At 46.9% G+C, this 15998-nt stretch overlaps 1 long non-coding RNA gene across 1 annotated transcript in view; it reads left to right on the plus strand.

Annotated features, from left to right (window-relative positions):
• The window catches only part of LOC115032767, a 16058-nt gene extending 5072 nt beyond the window's left edge, over positions 1-10986 (plus strand). Inside the window, exons 2-5 of the long non-coding RNA XR_003838388.1 lie at positions 899-985; positions 1554-1647; positions 9685-9860; positions 10651-10986. This is a non-coding gene — a long non-coding RNA (uncharacterized LOC115032767). The remainder of the gene's footprint in view (positions 1-898; positions 986-1553; positions 1648-9684; positions 9861-10650) is intronic.
• Positions 10987-15998: the final 5012 nt, after the last annotated feature.

Here is a 15998-nt window from a genome sequence, read left to right on the forward strand (position 1 = left end):
GAGAGAGAGAGAGAGAGAGAGAGAGAGAGAGAGAGAGAGAGAGAGAGACAGATAGACAGACAGACAGACAGAGATGTTCCATTTAGGACCAAGCACCTACCAACACTTTGACTACTTTTGAATTTCTGCATTAACTTCCATCTTTTGTAGAAAGAAACTTCTCTGCTGAGATCTGAGAGCTCAGTCTCATTATATCTGCAAACAGGGAGTAAGAATGTCCATGTTCCCAGGGTAAAGACCAATGGAACTTACAACCAAGCAGAGGCTCCACCACCATTGCTATTGTTACTGTACAGCTAGCTATCATCTCATGCTGTCCACTGCTCCAGGACCCCCTGAGCTCCTGGGAGCTAAATGGGCTCGGCTTTGATGTTTTGTTCTACACCCAGGAAGCAGTCCTCTCTCTCTCTGTTTCTGCAGCACTTTGTCTGGCTACAGAATCTATGACCCACCTTGTAATAGAGAGGGAGTATTATTTGACTATTAAATTGAGGTTGACAGAGGTCAAGGGGTAAGAACAATAAACTGAGATTAAAACAGTGACCCATATCCTTTTATCCTAGAAAAATGTGAAAAATAGTGTCAGGTGGCAGTTTCAAATTCTCCCAACTTGAGGACTCTTTTCTTTACCTTTGAGGTAGAAACTAGGTAGGTCTGAATCATCTGACCCTGGACCCAGGGGATAGGACAGGGCCCCTGGCCACAACATACTTCATGTTTTATAGAGAACTCACTGACTTTGCTAGTTTACTCACCAGGGTAGACATGAGGGTTTGGAGAGCTCCCCAAGATTCAAGTGTCAAAATTGCAGATAGCACCTTGTGCAGGGGAAGTGCTCTGAAGGTGCGGGGGCCCACAGGAAGTGGGAGCTGTTTCTAAATGAAGGATGTGGCTCTAGACAGGTCTGAGAAATGAAAGTCAAGAAGGGAGAAGAAGTTGGATCCTGAGGTGCCTCGAGGACAAGGAAGTGGCTTTGTTGGCAAAGGTAGGCAAAACAAGTGGCCGAGTGAAGGTCTGGGGTGAGTGTGGCCGCCATTTTCCTTCTAGTGAGGGATTCCTGGGGAAGGTATTGGAGCCTGCAGATTGGACATTTGTGTGTGGAGATTCTCAGGCAACTCTCAGAGCACTTTCACAGAGACCACGCCTGAGGAGAAATGTAACTCGCAATACACTTTATCATGGCCTCTAACCAAGCTGAGGATTGAAATGGAGCATGGAAGCCACAGAAGGCTGACTTTCAAGGAGTTGCTCAGAACCAATGTCCAATATCATAAAAACCTTAAGAAATATATATCTCATTGGAATAAGGTTTCCCCTATGTTTGTACCAAGTCTATCAGTGATTTTATCCTCTGCTCCAGCAGTACTTAAAAAAAACCCAAAAGTTCCTTCACGGAGAACCACAGGCTATCAGCGATGAAGGTGAGTTCAGAAGTCATATTTTCCTGTTTACTTTACAGATAGGGAAACAGGGTCAAAGAGAGTTTACCCAACAGCCTCCAGGCTACCTGTTCAGTGGGAAGTAGAGTTCATGTCTTGATTTTTCCTCCCCAGGACTCAGTTCATGAGGACATATCTGCTCCACCGGTACTCAATATGTGCTAAGTGGGTAGCACAGAGTTTTCCATGTGCACCCAGGTCTTCGCAGGTAAGATACCTCTATCTAGTGAGCAGGCATGGAGGCTTGGATAGCACAGAGGCACTAACCTTATGAAGAAGGGATAGATGGTTATAGTGAGGGCAAGGACTCTGGTACAGGATTCGTGGGTAGGGTAGATCTCTGCCTCTGGGGATGGACCAGAAATCAGGGACATTAACCACTGTGATGGTTGATGTCAGCTTGACAGAATCTACAGTCACCTGGGAGCTGGGCCTCTGGACCTGGCTCTAAGAGTTACCTTAGTTAAGTTAACAGGAGTGAGAAGACCCACCCACTAGGGGTCACACCATTCCTTGTGGGATACTGACTCTATGGACCGAGAGAGGGAGCTGGATAACTGTATGAATCACATGACTGTGGATGCTATGTGGATGCTAAGCTCCTGCTTCCTTGACTTCTCTGCCGTGACAGACTGTGCCTCTGAGCTGTGAGCCAGAATCAACTGTTTCTGCCTTCAGTTGCTTTTGTTAGGGTGTTTTATTTTTATTGTTTTTATCACAGCAGCAGGAAAAGAAACAAAGATAGCACCCTAAGGACTAGAGGAGATGCTAAGGATGTGAAGACACTTCACTGGGGTCAGCAGGGGATGGACGCAGAAGGAAGTGGGGCTAAACTGTAGGAAGCAGACCCCGGAAGGAGACAGTAACTCCAGCATCTGAAAGAGATGCCATGTGGAGCTGTAGGCAACTTGTAGGTGACTCAAGACATGCTGTGACAGACGAGGTACTTTGGAAGTTGAAAGAGCAGGAGACAGCGTCTCACTTTCTGGGCTCTTCACCTCAGAGACCAATGTGGTTAGACATCAAACTCAGCCACTTAGCTTTTGACAGCTGTTCTTCTCAGGCATGCCCCCTTCTCAGTTAGATTACAACTGGCCTTGCAATGAATGGGTCCAGGCCATCGTGAGCTAGGCAACCTCAGATAACAGAGTCCTATAGCCTCTGTCTCCCTCCAGAGACCTATATGCTGAATCTTCCAGATACGCCTTCTTCACATCCCCCAAATTGGAACTTGCTTGTATCAAGAGTTAAATATAATTTATACTAGAGAACCAAAAACATCTTCTAAATGCATATCAACTACAGCTGTTTGGGAGAGAAGCTACATGGAAGGAGAGAGCGCTGTCTTGGAAGCAGCAGGAATGCAGTCAGGGTGTGGATGCATGGTCCTTCCACTGAAAGGGAGTTTCCTGAGCCTGGGATAGGTCTTCTCCAGTTGTCCACAAAGCTCTGTTAGCAACTCAATTCCACCTGGTGTCAGAAGACACTTAACTCAAGCACAGCCTCTTTGCTCTTAGTCTAAGGTCACCTATCCAAAGCTTACTATAACTCCTGGCTAGTCTGCAATTTGTCTACACAGAATGGATGTTTAGCAGTCGGAAGTAGACTTGGTCATTATGTTTTGTCTTAGCAGTAACTGGTTAAATTGATGGTCTGTCTGGTTTCTGTGCTTTGCTCTCCTATGGGTTGGTTAGCTTGAGTCAGCATGGCCCTCACCCACAACCTCTCTGGCTAGAAGACGGTATCAGATCATCTGGAACTAGAGTTACAGATGATTTTGAGCCAACATGTGGGTGCTAGGAACTGAACCCCAGTCATCTGCAAGAACATTCAGTGTTCTTAACCACTGAGCAATGCTTCCAGACTACAAAACTCTGCCCTAGTACAAGTTCTTAGGAGAAGGAAATATACCCATATCCATAACTAAGGGGTCCATCAGTCTTGGTTCATGTTCACTGAAGACTGAATAAGCCAATGCCTAGACATTTATAGGAAGGCAAGAGAAGTTACGGGGGTGAGGCTTGGGTCTCACCAGAATGCTGTGGGTTTTAGGCCTGGTTACTTACTTCCTGCATGGCCATGGGAATGACACATGCAATCCTAAAATGATGGAAGTAGTGGGAGGACCCAGATGTCATGGGAGGAAGGTACAGTAGCCCAACTGTCAGTGTAAGTTGTTAATCCACTGAATCTACTACTAGTTCAGTATCTATATTCAGGAGTAAAGGGCCAAACACAAATGCGACACTTTGAAAGGAAGAGTGTGGCATGGAATTTATTTGGGAAAGAATAAAACATTTGAAAAGCTGTTGCAATGAATACTTGGCAACACTAGGCCAAAAATTCAAAGATGGATTAACCATTGTGGTGGGTGCCTAGGAACTGCCCCATTTAGGTAGTTGGCCTTAGAAAGATGTAGAATTGTGGACCACGGGGAAATGTAGGGATTTGCTCTTCAGGTATCTGTTTGTCATATCAGAAAAATGTCAGTAAGATCCCTGTCTCACAGCATACACTCAGTCAATTTAGATCAGTGGTTCTTAACCTCTGGGTAGTGATCATTAGAAAACACTTATTTCCTATGGTCTTAGGAACCCCCAACCATAAATTTATTTTCATTGATACTTCAAAACTGCCACTTTTCTACTGAATAGTGTTTCAGTTCCTAAGAGCAATATGTGTTTTCTAAAGGTTGAGACCTACAGGTTGAGAACTGCTGATTTAGATAAAGAAATATGGATATTAAAAAAAAAGAAACACAGGAGAACGTCTTCCAACATTGGACGAGCGACATGATCTAAGTGTGTATGTATGAATGATATACCAAGCTACTTAACATGGTGTTACAATTACAATCCTTGGATAATAAACATAAACACAGTTATATACTGGGGGATATTTGTAACAAACACAGAAAGTGAAGAATAAGTGCTAAGAGCATCAGTTCAGCCCAGTGCTAGACAGTCAGTTTGGGATACAGTCCTCTGGGAACACACATAAAGGATGGAAAGCAGGGCCTGGGTAGGTATTTAATACTCATAGGAGTGTTAGCATTGGAAACAGTGGAGACAACCCAGATGAATGAGTTATGAGTCAGCCTTCTGGCAGAGGGGTATTCTGACCCATGCTTCAACATGAGTGAAGTTTAAACACACTGTCCCATGAAGACACACAGTCACAAGAAGAAATAGTGCATGAATCTACTTCTAGTTCAGTTCATGGAGAAAAAACCTGAAAGACCAGTCAAGACAGGAGAACATGTTCACCCCAGGGAGACAGATGCACAGCAAATCAACAATGAGATTGTATCTCACACCTACCAGATTGCAAAAACCCAGGTCTCCCAGTGCCTGGAGATGGGGTGTGAAGCAACGAGAGATGCCACATGTCATTCGTGATGTGTGAAGAAGCAATTCCCTACAGACTTTTTGGAGGACAGTTTGGCAGTATCTGGAAGATGTGAAGAAAGGCACACCTCTGTGTCAGCATCCCCTTCCAGGGACATACTCTAGAGACTTTCTCACACTTGTGGGTGGAATTATGCACAAAGCATTTCTGTACCACTGCTCCTATTGAGGGAAATCTGAAACCATCGTAAACACCAGTGCTAGGATGAAGGGTAAACAAATTGTCACTAAGTAGTAGAATACTATGCAGCAGTTAAAATGTTCTATACATGGTCTGCCTGTATGTGGACAGGTCTTTCAAACACAGGATTTGGTAAAGAAAGCTTGCTTCTTCACAGACAGGGCATGGGAGGAATGGAGAGTTAGTGTTTAGTTGCGACAGAGTTTCACTTTAGCAAGATGAAAGTTTCAGTTTGGAGATGAATGGTGTTTTAGGGTTTTCATTGCTGAAAAGAAACACTATGACCATGGCAACTCTTACAAAGGAAAACACTTAATTGGGGCTGCCTTACCAATCGGAGGTTTAGTTTATTATCATCATGGCAGGAAACATGGCAGCATGCAGGCAGACATGGTTCTGGAGAAGGAGCTGAGAGTTCTACATCTTGATCCACAGGCAGCAGAAGGAGAGTGCATGCCACCCTGGGTGTAGCTTGAACATAGGTGACTTCAAAGCCACTTCCACAGTGACATACTTCCTCCAACAAGGCCACATCTCCTGACAGTGCCACTCCTAATGGCCAAGCATTCAAAACCATGAATCTCTGAGGGACATATCTACTCAAACCACCACATTCCATTCTGTGACCTCCAAGGCTTGTAGCCATGACATAATACAAAATGCATTCAGTTCAAGCCAGGCGTGGTGGCACATGCCTTTAATCCCAGCACTCGAAAGGCAGAAGCAGGTAGATTTCTGTGTTCGAGGCCAGCCTGGTCTACAGAGTGAGTTCCAGGACAGCCAGGGCTATACAGAGAAACCCTGTCTTGAAAAATAACAACAACAACAACAACAACAAAAAAAAAAAAAAAAAACCAAAAAAAAAAAAAAAAAAAGCATTCAGTTCAACTTCAAAAGACCCCGTAGTCTATAACAGTCTCAAATTTGTTTAAGAGTCCAAAGTTCGAAGTCTCTTCTGAGATTCATGCCATCTCTTGACTGTAATCCTCTGTAAAATCAAAATCAAAAAACAGATGACATACTTCCAGCACCTAATGGCCCAGGGTATATCTGAGTGACTACGACTAGTGGCTAGCATGTGCATTTATTGAGTGTATAGTAATAAGTGTTTGTGGGATGAATAATAATAACTAATGGCAATAAAGAGAGCATGTGGCAAGAATGCATCAGGGACTTTGGCTTTTCTGTTCACTGAAAGTTGAACCTTTTGTCTCTAATGTCTGTGATGCTGGCTAAACCATAACATTCATTCTGAATTTAAATTAGAACATATACGCATGCAGCAGAGGCATATAGATGAATCCTTCTGAAATAAAGACTGCTGGGAAAATAAACTGGCCTGTAGAGTCTGTGTGAAACCATGAATACTACAAAAGTCTTACCCAAGAGTGCCATGAACGGGGGCTGAGAAGATTGCATGGTGGGTCAGAGTGCTTGCTGTGCTAGCACGTGCACCTGAGATTTCTAGGATTCTTCTGATTGTCATAAAAGCTGGGCATGGCCATGCATGTGCATGTGACCATGCACGTGCTGGGGGTCACCAGAGATGGGAGGATCCAGGAGGCTTTGCTCCAGGTGTGAGATTCTCTTTCAAAGGAATAGGGTAAGGGTAGGAGTTGGGCACATTATGTCGTCCTCTGACCTCTGCATGGTAGATTTACAGGGTTGGAGGGCAGGTCTGGCCACTACTGCCTGGGCTCAGATACACATGAATTGGTGAGTGTGTCCAGTGTGACCACCTGAAGTAGGTGTGCTCTGAAGGAGGGCTAGGCTCATCTGTGACCGCCTATGTCAGATGTGCTCTGATGGAGGTTGTGGATGCAGGGTGATTGAGATGTGGAAGCAATAGCAGAGAGCTCATGGTCTTCTTTGAGAGTCTTGCTCCAGGAAATAAAGGGAAGAGCAGGACCGATCCAGGTTTGCCCCATCACAGGTACTGAAACTCCTCCGAGTAGGATGCTTTCTGTTCTCAGAAGGTGGTAGGATGCATTGGCAGAGAGAAGCACATTTCTCTCCTAGGGGAACAGACTGACCTTATGTTGTGCTAGGTTAAGGTATTATGCCATATGCATGTGTGCCTCTTGGTCACTGCTCAGAACATCCAAGCCTTCAATTTTCACCCCTCCAGTTTTATTCTTTATTAGAGGATGGCCCTTAAGCCTCCATTTCCTTTAGATGAGTCGAAGATGGGTCAGCATGATCTGTCTTGAGCTTTGTCTCCGCTATTAAACTGGAGCTGTTGAAAGTCCACACAGACTTTAATGACAAGTTTGAGGGCCGTGGCAATCACCACAGCTCCACCCTCAGCCTCAGTAATAGTATCTCTCCATACCTAGCACCTGCTGTGGCTCAAAGCAGTGGAGTAGGTCAGATGGACCCAAGAGCTCATTTAATTGGCAAGTCACCCAAACAAGGTGACTGAAGTTGAAGAGAGTTGGGTGAACCTGTGATGGGATGGCTTATTAAGACTCACTCTGCTCTCCAGACTCAAAGAAGGTCATGACGAGAAGTGTTTCTTTAGTGTTCTTATTCAATCTACTTTCAGGTGCCAAGTAGCCATGGCATTATACGCTGTGGGTCATACACCAACATCCTCTGAGTTTAACTCATAGTTAGGTAGTAACTGTAACTCTGACATCTTCTGTAGGATGGTGCACAGTAGTCATGGCTGTGGCGGCTTTCTCCATATGGTGGCACACAGCCATTAATGCCCCAACTTCTTCTTCTATCTTCATCTCGAATAAAAGACAAAATCAGCTTTCCAGGGTGATCAAACCTGCCCGGGCTTGTCTAGTTGATAACAGTTGGCCTGACCTGGGTTCTAGGACCACCCACAGAGAAGCTCTTCTGGTGTAGGAGACGACATGAATGAACCATGAGTTTAGTTCCAGTATGGGCCAGTTGGTAGGTGACTGACAAGGGCAAGGATCATTTCTTTATAGAAAATGAAAGGCTTTGCGTATCATGAGATGCACTGGATCTAGTGTGCATAAGGAACCTCCCAGAAAGCATCAAAAATGCAGAGTCCTGCCCTCAGGCTTCTGGAAGAGCCCATAGGACTCAGTGTTGTAAATAGATGGTAATATATATGTCCCTGGTGATACCCATGGCCCAGATGGCACCCTGAGTTATGGAGAGGACCAGCATTCTGTCTTGCTGTTGATGGATGTTGAAGATACAAGTAGAATCCATTCCAACTTGATTGAGTTTACTCTTCAGACCACTTCTGTGGATGTTGGTCAGGGCTACTCCAAGAAAGTGTTTCCTTTTCCTCTGTGCCCTTACTTAGGCTTTGGGTTTCTTTCCAGAACCCACACCCTTTCCCAGTGTATTTAGGTAGATGGTATAACACATTGCAACTCAGCTTTGCCTACTCTTTCTCTCCTTGAAGTTCTCAACAAGCGTCCTTGGGAAGGCGGGACTCACCACCACACTGCTGTAAGGATGGCAGGGTAGATCCCTGCCAGCTAGGGACAATGCTCTCACCAGCTGACTTTTCTGCAGTTTCCTCTCTCTGCTTACAAAGGAACTGCCAGTTAGAGACTGACAGTAGTTGGAAAGAGCTAAGCCACCATCTGGTGGGGGCTTAGTGTTTCTCCAAGTGCCTAGAACTACACCTGGTCCCTTTGGGCAGGACCCAGTAAAGAGAAAGACATAAAGACATTGGCCCTGCCCACTACCATCCACTTAGGGAGACCAGAATAACCCACATACAACTGTGGAGAGCAGACAAGACAGGCTTATAATTAAATGCTAATTTGAAGGTTTAGAAGTGACGTTGGAATCCAAAGCAGAAGGAATGGGAGAAGGCTGGGAGAGGCGACAAAGGCTCTTTGGAGAAGGTGGAACCTGGTGGAAGTTTTGAAAGATTGGTAGGTTGGAGGAAGGTAGGAGCATTTTAGGCCAGGGCAACATCAGTCGTTCACTTCCTACCTGTTGTCTAAGAGCTTTACTGTGGGCGCTATTTGTGTTGGAGTCTGTGGTATCAGGGTAGGTAAGCTCTTGGCTGTCAAAAGGGACTAGACATTTACCGAGATTCCAAAACTGGTAACAGCAGTTACCAGAAATCTTCTTTGAATAGCAATTCGTTTGGAAGGTCTGGTTCTTTTCTTCTTTTCATGTATATGTGTGCTTGTGCTTGTGTGTGCATGTGTGTGCATGCATGCATGTGCATGTGTGTATGTCTGTGTGTATTTAATGGAAGAAGTTCTGCAGGTCAACAACTCAGTTGCTCATTGGCCTCCTGCTTGGGACAGGACTATGGAGGGGAAGGAATGAGCCACTGTGGAGAGACAGTCACAGGTAGGCTTGGAGTCCTCTCCACAAGAGAGGGGAGGACCTTGCAGGCGTGGCAGGAAGCCTCTGGGAGCAACTGTGGTTCTTAGACTGAGGGGCTTTTTCTGCTGAACTTCAAAGAGAGGAGTTAAATAGAGTGAAAGAAAAGGAAAGGCTCTTGTTGCTACAGAAATCAACAGCCAGGGAATGGTGTGTGGGACAGTGTGGGGTGGGAAATGAGTACCATAGTAGTGGGTATGACTATGTACTATGCCCATGGGCACAGCCCAAGCCAGTGTCAAGTTTTGAAAGAGTTCTCAGTGGTCCCACTGAAGGAAGGAAGTCACAAATGGGATTTTTTTTCTCCTTCAAATGTTTCCAGTTCCTGCAGCATCTTTTACTCTTTGATGACGTAACAATGACAGCTGCTCACGTCCAGCTTCCCTGACAAAAATCAAAGGTCGATGTCCTGGCTGGTTTATGTCAACTTGATACACGCTAGAATCATCTGAAAGGAGGGAACCTCAACTGAGAAAAATGCCTCCATAAGATCCAGGTGTAAGATATTTTCTTAATTACTGATTGATGGTGGGTGGTACCATCCCTGGGCTGGTGGTCCTGGGTTCTATAAGAAGTCAGGTTGAGCAAACCATAAAAAATAAGCCAGAAAGCAGCACCCCTCCATGGCCTCTGTTCCTGACTCCAGGTTCCTGTCCTATTTGAGTTCCTGTCCTTCCTTCCTTTCTTCCTTTCTTCCTTTCTTCCTTCCTTCCTTCCTTCCTTCCTTCCTTCCTTCCTTCCTTCCTTCCTCCCTGATGAACAGCAATGTGGAAGTGTAAAAAAAAATTTTAAATGCAGTAATCCATCAAAGTTTAAAACTTCCTCCTTAATTGCTGGTAAGGACAGCCCAGAAAGGGGACAGTTGACAATATCCCTGCTGTTTCTTTTCTTTATGCTTGGGCTTTTCTTTCACATAGCAAGTACTTCCTGGAATGTATGCCTCTCACTCAGCTTGGGCCCGGAAACTTTTGAGGCCCAGAAGGCTGATGAACACAGCTGTTCTTTGAACCCTTGTGTTGGTTTGAAGACTCTGGATCAGTACCCTCTGGTGTCCTCAGGAGGTACTGCTCTATCCATCAGACAGGCCAGTTCTCATACATGGACCTTCTCCAGGATAAGCATGACAGAAGTCCTGAGTATTCAGAAGTATTAAGTATTGAGCACGAGAGAACCAGAAACCCAAGCCAACTTCCCTGCTTAGGACCTTCACCTGTGGTGACCTAGGGAGAATGGGAGTGGAACCTGTTTGTGTCTGTGGTTGACAGAATGGTTACTGGGTTTCAAACAGGAGCCACATGCTGTTGCTAGACAGAGCTGAGTGACTCCAAGATGGCACAGTCTCATTGCAGCAAGGGCCAAAAGCAATTGAGAACTGGCCCAAAGTCACGGCTCCTTATTTCTGAGTGCTGCAGGAGATCACTGGTGAATTTGGTGTGCCGGATGCCTGTGTGCCTGCAGGGATGACCAGACATCTGCACCTGGGAGGAGATTCCGACAGAGAAGAGGTACACATGCCATGTAGTGAGCCAGACAAAAGTCTGGGACTCACTGTGGCTTTTAAGAAGTCCATTTGTAGGAATGGTCTAGTCAATGGTTCTTGCTGTCAAAGCGCTGTCTGGTTCGGTTGGTGTGTTTTGCAACTAGGGCGCAGGGGTGAGGTGGGTGGGATTTCATAACAAATATCTCATGCCTGGAGGTGTAGGTTTGAATCCTGACATTATTTCAGTTAGTGGTCCGTTATGCCAGCGTCCAGAGGCCAAGCTGAGGAGCTGGTGTGGGTGTGAAGCTGGCTCTGCCCTCAGCATCTGTAAGCACAGGAGTCCCGTAGACTCATGCCCTGCCCCCATACCAGAGGGCATGTTGTAATGGTGCTCGTAAGGTAATAAGCCTCATTTTAGTATGAAATACAGCATGTACACAAAAAGAACCTGAGAGACCAGAGTCGCAGGCAGGCAAATAAATGGCTAGTTAGCCTGCAGTGTGACCCCATTAGAGTAGCTGCCCTTCCCACCTGGAGGAACAAAGACAAAGGCAGAGAATGGAGACCGTTTGCCCCGTGGGTCTTCAGACCGCTCACACAGCACATTTAAAATGCATTCATCCCCCCTCCCCCTTACCCCCAGTTAGAAATTAAGATTTTTCAAGTGAATCCACCAAAAATCAATGTGACAAATACTGCAACGGAAGGGCAGGGTTCCCGGGCATTCAAGGAAGCCTCAGACATCTGCAGCAAACACAGGTACTTTCCCTGCCTTGGACCAACGGGTTTAACACTTATGCTGATTACACAATTATTATTCAATGTTATTTAACACCTGGAAAGTTGATTTGACCTGTTCAGATGGCTGGCAGTGGGATGGGGTGTGTCAGAGAGCTCAAAGTCTTAAATGGGCTTTCCAGCTGCTGCCCTAGAGGTACTCAGGTAGAGGGAGGCAATAAGGAGAGATAAACAAACAAACAAAAAAGCTAACAATAAAAACAACAACCAGGAAGGGCGAGAAACCCAGTGGGCTCCTACATAGAGTTCAGCAGGCAATAAGGGGTAACTATTTCGGGGTGGGGGTGGGGAGGAGGGGGAGCCAAGAAGATAAGCACCAGGCAGGCTGCACCTGCCTTTCTTAGGTAACCTCTGAAGAATGCAGCCACAGGCTCCTGTTCATTCACACCTCCAGCTCTGCACTCCCTTCCATGGCGCCTCTCCACCCAGCTTCCCAACCTTTATTTTACTTTCTGGCGGTGTACAGAGGCTGCTCAACCCTGAGCTGTGTGTGCACGTGGGGCACGTCTCTGTCACTTGCTACCTTGCGATATACCTCTGGGACCTTGCTTATTTCTCCACACATCCTCTTGCTTTCGAAAAGGATTGAACTTAAGCCAGGCCCGCAATGACAAATGCCTGTGTTCTCTGTTATGCCAACCCCAAAGCCTCCCTTCCCATTGTTAAATGTGTATGTGTTGAGGTGGGAGTAACTGTGGATAAAGGGCAGGAAACTGAAAGGGATCCTTGAGATGGAAAAGGGGGCTTTAAAGGAAGGGGTAGGAATGACAATAGCACACATTACACATTAACTGTAAGGGGAATCTTGGAGGCAAAAGGGTCGGGGGGGGGGGGCACTGGAGCACAGGGCAGGGAAATGGGAGAGAGTGGTACGAGAATCAATTACAAAACAGTACGTTTGCAAATGCTATCAGAGAACCAGTTACTTATTTGTAAGCTAATTAATTAAATGAATGAATATACTCTAAAAATAAAACTGCAAGCTTCCTTGTATACCTAGATCACAGGTATAACCCTGTATGCGCTTCAGAATGTTTGATTGCACCGTGGGCCTAGCCTCTCCCAGCCTGGCCTGCCCCCACCCTCACCCCACCCCCTACCAGTCCCCTCCTCCGCATCCGGCAGGCAGGCAGGCAGGCGGTCCTGTCCTGGGTCCCACTGCTTGCAAGGATGGGTGTAGGCGGAGCCAGGCGCTGCTGGCAGGACGCTGGGGCCTTTGGGGGAAGGGTGGGGGAGAAGAGGGCACCCAGCTGCAAGGCAGGTGCTGCTGTCACCAGAGGTGTGGGTGCGCCAGAAGACAGCCTTTCGTGCTCCACCAAGGTCCCTTATCCCCATGTCCCTATTCCCTTCCCTCTCTGAGCCTCAGTCACCTGCCCAAGAGCAGTTTCCACGCCTGGAGGGCATGCCAGGGCTGCGCCTGGACAAGAGCTGGCTGTGTGGACCCTTCCACTACCCCACAACACCAACACTGCGCCAAGAGCTGTTGACTCTGGTTCCCCTCTCTAAGAGTCCCATCAATTCCGAGCCCACATTCTACACTCTGGATAGATTGGAGGCCATCAACACTGAGTTGTACAATCACACAGTAGGACGTGAAGCTGATGCAGGGCCCAGCAAATACATTCTGGAGCAACAGGTGTCCTTGGCTGGACACCATCTCTAGTCCTGCCTGACAGTGTCCACAGTGCATCTAAGCCCCTAGGATTTTCGAGTCCCTTCATGCCATTTGGTCCTTGGCAGGTAACTTGCGCAATGCCCACCTCTAAGCCAAGTCTCTGGAGCCAGCAAGGGAATTGGGCTGGAATTTGAACTTCCAGGTTGAAGTTTAGATATCTGAGGGGCCTGCTCCTCACAACTGCCTTCCTGTGCCAGCATCCTCCTTTCTTTCTGGGTGTCTGGTGGGCGGTGGGTTACCTGTGAAAGGCAGAGTGAAGAGGGTACCCTACACTTGCCAGCCGCCTGCATAGGCCTCAAAGCCTTTGAAGGGCTTCAGGCTGGGCTGGTTGGAGATGTGTAGGCCCGGAGCCCCTGTGAGCAGAGCACGCACTTCGTTTTCTTTCTCTTGGTCGCCTTCATCAAGATATACTATTCTCCAATATTTCCTGCTCAGAAATCTTTGAATCGCGGTTCTTTGTCCTGACAGCAGGTGCAGACCAAGCTCTAAGAAGGCACACTCTTAGCCGCCCCTGGGTTACTCAGCTCAGTCTCAAACCACAACAGATCATATGCTCCTCCAGAGAGATCCAGTGATGTGGGGTAGAGAGAGTCAAGTCCAGAACGGCCCCGACAGCTCTCTGTTCATGGGGCAGAGTGTCTGTCTTGTGTAGAAGCCAGGAAGCCAAGTTCTAGGTCCTCAGCAGAGAGGCACCGGCCTGCTTGCTGTTCCTTGCTTTGACTTCTAGAACTGAGCTGTGCATCCTCGATGCCCGATTGTCCATTTGAGGATAAGGGACAATGAATGTTAAACTGTTTGCTGGGGGTTGGAGGAGAGTAGGAAGATTTCCCCATCTACCTTATGAATTCTTCCTGAGCGCTGTATCAAACAGGAGATCATGGCTGGAGGTACAGGTTGTTAAGAATGAGGCACTGTGTGTGTGTGTGTGTGGTTCCCTCTCACTGGTAATGGTTTGCAGCAAGACACATCCAGACTTTAGCCAATGGCCTTTCCTTCTTAGGCACTGGCCTACAGATGCCACAGCTGATGCCCAGAGGATAGTGGTCTCAACAGGTTTCATCCTGAAATTTTTATAAGATGATGCTGGACTCCAGGGGCCCCTTCACTGGGGGGGGGGGGCATAAAAGCCATCAACTCCTGCGGTTTCCATAAAGGAAGTGCCCTGCTTCCTCTGTCATAGCCCCAGTGGTTCTGGATGAAGACAGATTACAATCCTTGGACATCTTAAGAACGAATACCATGGTTTCCGCCTTGCATGTGCCTGGCACTGTGCCACATGGAATGGAGAGCCTGAGTCACAAACTTCAGGGATGTCAGTGCCATGCGATTTCATTCTTTTTGTGCCTTACCTTCCTCCTTTGTCTAGTGGGGGGTGTGTGAATAAGAGTATCAGCTGCATAGAATCAGTGTGAGGGAGAAATGAACCTGTAAATCTCTTCAGAACAGAGCCTGGTGTCAGTCAGTATGGAAGTGGGGGCTCCTGGCTATTTATCTTATGGTTGGGTCATTTGGCTAAGCAATGTGGATCTTAATCCAGCTATTGATGTGTTACTAAAAGTTTTCTTTTTCTTTCTTTTAATGAGATGGGAAGAAGGGGAAAGAAAGGCCATAGGAAGGAGAATATTATTAGTCTACGTCACTACTAAGCCAAGCGGAAGCCATTGGCTAACGTGGGCTCCAGGATTCCTTAGTGGAGCCACACTGGAATGACCAGCTGCTTTCAGATAGTGTGACGTGGTGAGACTGAGGTCTGGAGGAAACTGGATTGGCACTGGACAGCCGTCAAATTTTGCACTGGCAAAAGCTCTACTGAAGGCATGGGCTGTGGTTTAGTCAGTACTTCTTGCTTCAACTTTATATAAAATGCAATTTTAGGTTATCCATCAAACTACCACTAAGCACTTAGGAAAACTGAAAAATAAGAAAGCTCTGTGTGCTTGTCTGCTCAGTCTGAGCATCTGAAAGTGGCGTGACTCAAAGGGAAATCTCTGGAATATTGAGCTGAAGCCAGGGCAGCACAAAGGTTTGCCGAGTGCTCTAACCAATGTGGGTGCTGGTTGGCAAGCCAGGCTGGGAAGCAGCCAGCAGGAAATGTGCACGCAGCCCCACAAGGCTGCACCTGCCTGCCCTTGGACTGCCTCCTGCAGTTGAAAGCATCTCAGGTCAGGTCCTTTCTGAAATTCCTTCCCAGGAAGCCCCCTGAAGGTTCTTCTGAACTGAGAGCTCTAAGGAGTGGGCTTGGGACTTCGAGTTGACTCCAGGCGGTGACTGGAGAGGGCTGTGCAAAGCCCTGGTCCATGTAGCATCTGTCTTGAGCTAGAACTCACTACAACTGTGCTACAGGCTAGGTCCAGGTGAGACTGAAGTGGTCTGGGTTGTTTTTCTAGAAATGGAAACGGCACCTGCTGAGCCATCTCAACTCTTCCCAGATGGCTTTTGTTAGCAACCATTTGTATTTCCTAGACTCGGTTTATAAAGGTCAGCCTTTCTTAATCCCCTCTTCTCCACAGAACCTGTGTGGTCATCTCCGTCTCCTCACCGACAGTGTATGAGCCTCAGGGCTCAGTCTCTGAAGGTCAGGTGGCAGTCTTGCGATGCTTCAGGAGTATCTGACAGTGACACGGAGAGAGAGATTTTAAGGGTAGTTGCTGTTTATGCCAGGACAATTAGACTTGATCCCTGT

This window comes from Mus caroli, chromosome 12 (assembly GCF_900094665.2).
Source record: "Mus caroli chromosome 12, CAROLI_EIJ_v1.1, whole genome shotgun sequence".
Lineage (NCBI taxonomy): Eukaryota > Metazoa > Chordata > Mammalia > Rodentia > Muridae > Mus > Mus caroli.